Source organism: Suricata suricatta, chromosome 7 (genome assembly GCF_006229205.1).
Source record: "Suricata suricatta isolate VVHF042 chromosome 7, meerkat_22Aug2017_6uvM2_HiC, whole genome shotgun sequence".
Taxonomy (NCBI): Eukaryota; Metazoa; Chordata; class Mammalia; order Carnivora; family Herpestidae; genus Suricata; species Suricata suricatta.
In genome coordinates, this window is record NC_043706.1 from 102505247 (window position 1) to 102512267 (window position 7021).

Consider the following 7021-nt stretch of genomic DNA (forward strand, 5'->3'; position numbering starts at 1 on the left):
TACTCTTCTAAAGTACTGAGGACACATTAGTGGGTAAAACAGACAAAATCCCTACTTGCCTCATGGAGCCCACATTCTAGTGAGGGAAGACAGCACCATGCCAACCCATATTGGAGCCCAAGGAAAAGGAGAAATCAGAAACATTGATTCCTGACTTTAAAATTTTGATATTTTGCTAATATCAGGTATTTTTAGCATTTTCATTTTTAAAAATATTGCATCAAATATTTATCTTGCTTGTATCTTTGGGAAGTCCCATTAAATTTTGTGCCTGAGGCAAATCTCACTCCCCTCACTAGCTCTGGCCATGAGACAGATGCTGGAAGAAGCCTGGTAGGGTCTCAAGGGCACCACCCACACTTCCCCTTCAAGACCTCTGCACCCAACGAACCCAACTGCTGGGAGTGTTGACCACTCACAGCTGAATCCCTGCCCCCACAGAGGCCAAACGACAATGTTAACCATCAGAAGCAAGGTGGGAGCAAATATCTCACTGAGCAGCAATCAGACCTACGGGCTGAGAGACAGTTGCACAGAGAGCCTGGGGAAACGACTGGAGTCTCTAGACACAAGATCAATCTGTGCCAGTGGCTCTCAAAGTGTGGTCCCCTGTCCAGTGGCATCAACATCACCTGGACATTTGTAAGAAACATCATTTCTCAGGCTACAGTCCAGACCCCCTTGATTAGAAACTCTGGGGATGGGGACCAGCAATCTAGTTCAACAAGGCCTCCAGTTGATTCTGATGCACTGGTCTATACAGTCAAGAGAAAGGATCACAAGGAGGCTAAGGGAAGCTGTGCAAAAGAAATCAAAATTCTTTGACAAGCTTTGGATTTGAACTAATTTTCAGACTCAGAGTCCACTCACTGAAGGGACATGACAATAACTATCCCAGTCCTTCCCCAAAGGGACCAGAAGATATTTATTTGGGTAACCATACCCTGGGGAAAGGAAATAGCCTAAGATTTTGAGAACTGTTGGACACAAGGTCTGAGTTGACAATGGTAACCAGTATGATATAGTCATGGTCTTCTGACAGAATAGATGTGTATGGGGGCCAGGTAATAAACGGACTCCTAGGCCAGGTCCACTTCACAGTGGGTCTCTTCAGTCCAGGGACCAATCCAGTGGTTATGTTGAAATAGACAATTCTTGGAAGTTGACAAAATGCCCACATGCATACACTGGTTCCTTGGCCTGTGAATAAAAGAAATCATATTGGGCAAGGATAAGTGGGAGCCCCTGAAGCTTCCTCTATGCCCCTCCTGAGGATAAGACTACAAATTACAAACATTCCAAGGAAACTGGAAGAAATTAGTGCCACCCTTTAAGACCTAAAGGAAGCACAGTGGTAATTCCCATCAAATCTCTATTTACCTCATCAGTCTGGCCCCTACCCACCCTGAAAGATGTCGGTAGATTTTCCAAGCTCCATCAACTAGCAGTGCCAACTGTAACTGTTGTGGTACAACCCACAGCTCCCCTTCCCCATGCACCCTCCTCCCCCGCAGCTGATCTGGAGGCAGTACCTGAAACTCATGAGCTCTTCCCTCTACCATCCATTCTAGATTTTCTTCACCCTTGGTTAGCACCTGTGACAGACAATACAACATGTGAGTAAATGTTATATTATGTTAGATGATGAAAGTGCTATGGAAAATTGGGAAGGGAGATGTTTTGCAATTTTGAATAGGTTATGGTTCACTGAAGTGACATTTGAGCAAAATCTTGAAGAAGGTGAGGGTGATTACCTTCAAGGGAAGGGCACTTCACAGCCCTGAGGCTGGTTCATGTCTGGAGAATTACACAAACAGCAAGGCTGGTGGTAGCTTGTGGCCAAATGTTGTAGGGCTTTAGAGGTCATTATTATAAGGGCTTTGGCTTTTAGCCGGAATAGCATGGGGAGCAACTTGAGGGTCTGGGTTAAGAGGTATCATGACCTGACTACTTAATAACAGGATCACTCAGATTACTGTGATGAAAACAACCTGTAGGAAGTCAAAGAGGATGGCAAGGCAAGAGAGAATCGTGGTTTGTTCTGGAGTGATAGCAGGTTTGGTGAAAAAGAGAGTGTGTGAGTGGGGAACAGGGGCAGAGAGAGAGAGAGAGAGAGGGAGGGAGAAATAGAGAGTGAGGGAGGGAGAGAGAATCTTAAGCAGGCTCCATGCTCAGTACGGAGTCCTACATGGAGCTCAATACAACAACTCTGGGATCATGATCTGAGCTGAAATCAAGAGTTGGATGCTCAACCAACTGGGCCACTTAGGCACTCCTGGATATTTTTAAAATAGAGAGTTCATAAAATTTTCTGACAGATGGGGTGTGACATACAAGAGACAATAATTGTTAAGGATGACTCAAGTGTGTGGCCCAAGCACTGAAAGGATAGAATATCCATTCAATTTACCAAGATGGATAAATCTAGGAAAGGAACAAATTTAGGGAGACAAGATCAGGAGTATAATTTGGAATATGTTGAGGGTCAGATGTCCTTTAGATAACCAAGGAGATATATAAAAGAGGAGTTTGATACTAGTGTCTGGAGATCAGGAATCATCAGCTAAAAGGTTTCTGAGACTTATAAGATTTTGTGAAAATAACGGGGATAGAAAAGAGCCCTGAGCCACTCAAACATTAAAGGTCTAAAAGAGGAGGGAGAAGCCAAGATGGCGGAGAGGAAGGGAGCTCTGTAAACTTCGTCCACCCCATCTATCGAACTGAGAGGACATCACTCTCATCTGCAAGAGTGGAAGGAGAAAATACGGACTCCAGGAAGAAGACAACCTCAAAGATACCTGAGTGAGTGCGAACTGGGGAAATCGGAAAACAGGCCAGCCCGAGACAGGCAGAGGAGGCAGGAGCCCCAGTCCAACACGGGGCAAGCGCGCAGAGCCTGAGAGACAAAGGGAAGAGACAGAGAAACTGAACACACTCATAGCACAGTCTCTGGGGAAGAGACAAAGAACATTTAACCACGCTCAGAGAGAGAAAATCTCACTCCATATATAACTGCTGGGCAGCGCGAATCCTGAACCCGGGTGGCACAAAGGAAAGAACAGCTTCCAGCCCTGCGCCATCCCGGCGGGGAGTCGACTGCCTCGGCAGCAGCGGTGGCAGTGGCCCCAGGGGCGCTCACTTTGACCTCAGCTACGGGAGAGGGAGCACGCACCTCATTTCCACGGCGCATCTCACCTCCAGCATTGGCCATGCAAATCCCGAATCCCGGGTGCCAACGGAAAAAATAGCCCCCACTCCTATGCGATCCCGGCAGGGAGTTGGTAGCAATGGAGGCCGGGGCTTGTGCTTCAGCTGCAGGAGCTCGCAGCTCACTTCTGGCAGTGCCCAGCACCTCGGGCAGCAACAGCACGAATCCCAGCCAGCCCCAAGAGAAACTCATCCCTCCCCCAACACAATTGCAATCCCGACTGGGGGCTAGGAGTCTGCAGCAGTGTCTGTGAGGGCGTGTACTTCACCTCCTGCTGCGCAACTCACCTCAGGCAGCACACCTCAGGCAGCACACCTCACCTCAGGCAGCAGCAACCGAAATCCCGGCCTGAGCCAAGAGAAACTGATCCCTCTCCCTAAGAAGATGGCCGACAAAGCAAGTACATCTCAACTGTGGTAGCATAAAAGTGCATGGACAAGGACTTTGAACCGAGGCAGGCCTGGAAAATACAACTTGGCTCAGCTGCAGCACAAGGAGATTGGACTCACTAGAGTGGCCTACAATGCATAGTTCCAGCGGAGCGTGGTATGCCGCCATTTTACTCTCCGCAGCCACCAAGGCAGGACCTCTGAGAGCAGCCTCCAGAGACCTACCACACCAAACCATGCCTATCCGCAAGGGGGAGCTGCTGCTTTTTTGTTTTTCTTTTTCTCTTCTTTTTTTTTTTATTTTGTACTTACTTTTTTTTATTATTACTTTTTTCACTTAAAATTTTTAAAAAAATTTTACTCCTCATTTTCCCTTCTCCTCTCTCCCTCTTTTTTTTTCTTTGTTGCAATCCAGATATATTCCCCTGTATCTCATCCTTATCTCTCCCCTCAACTGGTCATACACTTTTAGCCTGTCCATTGTCCTTTGTTGTCTCTGACCCCCTTTATTATTTTTTTCCTCTCTTCTTTTCATCTCTTTCCTCTACATTTTCTTTCTTTCCTTTCTCCCTTTTAATTTATTTGTTTGTTTGATTTGTCTGTGCATTTGTGTGCTTCTGTTCCCTCTGTGTTTCTTTGTTTTTCTTCTTAGGGCTACCACAAGAAACAAACCAAAGTGTGCATGACAGTGAGTCCCAAATATCGCTGAGTAGGGAAACAAAATATTCAAAGGCACAAGAGAAACTGAGAGACACCATTAAAAGCATATTTCCTGAAACGACAGGCCCTGGACAGTCAATCAGCAATATTAACAGGTGCACAGTGCACAATGAGCTTTTTAAAGCTGACAAGAAACAGAAAACTAGCAAAAATGACAAAACGAAGGAACTCTCCCCTGAAGAACCTAGAGGAAGAAGTCACAGCCACAGAACTGCTCAAGGCAGATCTAGACAACATACTGAATCAAGAATGTAAAAAATGTGTCATAAAATTAATTGCTGGGGTTGAAAAAAGCATCAAAGAGCAACTGAGACAATGACCAGGCACTTTGAAAATAGTCGTGATAAGTTAAAAAAGGCTATAAATGAAGTGAATAACAAAATGGAGGCAGCTACCTCAAGGATTGACGAGGCAGAGAAGAATAGGTGAATTAGAAGATCTAGATATAGCAAAAGAGGAAGCTGAAAAAAAGAGAGAGAAATTGATCCAGGAGCAGGAAAGGAGAATTCGAGACCTGAGTGATACAATCGAATGGAACAACATCCGTATCATAGGAATTCCTGAAGAGGAAGACAGAGAAAAAGGTCCTGAAGGGATACCAGACCAAATTATAACTGAGAATTTCCCAAATCTGGGAAAAGAAATAGACATTCAAATTCAAGAGGCACAAAGAACCCCCTTAAGATGTAATTTGAATTGACCTTCGGCACAGCATATCATAGTGAAACTGGCAAAATATAAAGATAAAGAGAGAATTCTGAAAGCAGCGAGGGAGAAAAGGGCCCTCACATACTTAGGGAAACCTATCTAATGAAACTTGGCAGGCCAGGAAGGAATGGCAGAAAATCTTCAATGTGATGAACAGAAAAAACATGCAGCCAAAAATCCTTTATCCAGCAAGCCTGTCATTCAAAATAGGAGATAAAAGTGCTCCCAAAGAAACAAAAATTGAGAGAATTCATGACCACCAAACCAGCCCTACAGGAAATCCTAAGAGGGACTCTATGAGAGAAATGTTGCAAAGAATACAAGGTGCCAGAGACATCACTACAAACATGAATTCTATGGAGAACACAGTGACTCTAAACCCACAGTTTTCAATAATAACACTGAATGTAAATAGACTGAATGCTCCAACCAAATGACACAGGGTAGCAGAATGGATGAAAAAAACCCAAAATCCATCTATTTGCTGTCTACAAGAGACTCATTTTTGACCCGAAGATACCTTCAGGTTGAAAGTAAAGGGATGGAGATATATCTATCATGTGACTGGAAGCCAAAAGAAAAGTGGAATAGCCATACTAATATCAGACAAACTGGACTTTAAAGTAAAGGCAGTAACAAGAGATGAAGAAGGACATTATATAATAATTACAGGGTCTCTCCATCAGGAAGAGCTAACAATTATAAATATCTATGTGCCAAAACTGGGAGTGCCCAAATACATAAAACAATTAATCACAGACAGAGTCTTATTGATAAGAATGTGATAATTGCAGGGGACTTTAATACTCCACTGACAGCAATGGATAGATCAACCAGACAGAAAATCACTAAAGAAGCAATGGACCTGAACGACACATTGGAACACACAGAATTGATAGATATATTTAGAACTCTGCATCCTGAAGTTAGGAAATTCACCTTCTTTTCGAGTGCACATGGCACACTCTTCAAGATAGACCATATACTGGGGCATAAAGCAGCCCTCCATAAGTATAAACAAATAGAGATCATACCATGCACACTTTCAGATCACAATGCTATGAAACTTGAAATTAACCACAGGAAAAAGTCTGGAAAACCTCCAAAATGTGGAGGTTAAAAACCACCCTACTAAAGAATGATTGGGCTAATCAGGCATTTAGAGAAGAAATTTAAAAATATATGGAAACCAATAAAAATGAAAATACAACAATCCAAAATCTCTAGGACGCAGCAAAGGCAGTCCTAAGAGGAAAGTATATTGCAATCCAGGCCAATCTCAACAAACCAGAAAAAGTGCAAATTCAAAATCTAACATGGCACCTACTGGAACTAGAAGGGAAGCAGCAAGAGCACCCCAGACCCAGCAGAAGAAAAGAAATAATAAAGATCAGGGTAGAAACAAACAACATAGAATCCAAAAAAACAGTCGAGCAGATCAATGAAATCAAGAGTTGGTTCTTTGAAAAAATAAACAAAATTGATAAACCTCTAGCCAGGCTCCTCAGAAAGAAAAGAGAGAGCATCCAGATAGACAAAATCATGAATGAAAAAGGATCTATCACAACTAATCCCTTAGAAATACATGCAATCATCAGAGATTATTATGAAAAATTTTATGCCAACTGGACAACCTAGAAGAAATGGAAAAATTCCTAAATGCACATGCACTGCCAAATTCAAACGGAAAGAGATAGAAAGCATGAATAGACTGATAACCAGTGAAGAAATCGAATCTGTTATCAAAAATCTCCCAACAAGAGCCCAGGGCCAGACGGGTTTCCAGGGAATTCTACAAGACATTTAAAGCAGAGCTCATACCCATTCTTCTCAAACTATTCCAAAAAATAGAAATAGAAGGAAAACTTCCAAACTCATTCTACGAAGCCAGCATCACCTTGATACCCAAACCAGACAGAGACCCAGCAAAAAAAGAGAACTACAGACCAATATCCTTAATGAATACAGATGCAAAAATACTCAACAAGATACTAGC

The 7021-nt window shown here is 43.2% G+C and overlaps 1 long non-coding RNA gene across 2 annotated transcripts in view; it reads left to right on the plus strand.

The window, feature by feature from the left end:
* LOC115295636 overlaps window positions 1–7021 on the plus strand; it is a 33080-nt gene that overhangs the window by 23137 nt on the left and 2922 nt on the right. For both annotated transcript variants that reach the window (XR_003910506.1, XR_003910505.1), the window contains one exon: window positions 1572–1616. This is a non-coding gene — a long non-coding RNA (uncharacterized LOC115295636). The remainder of the gene's footprint in view (window positions 1–1571; window positions 1617–7021) is intronic.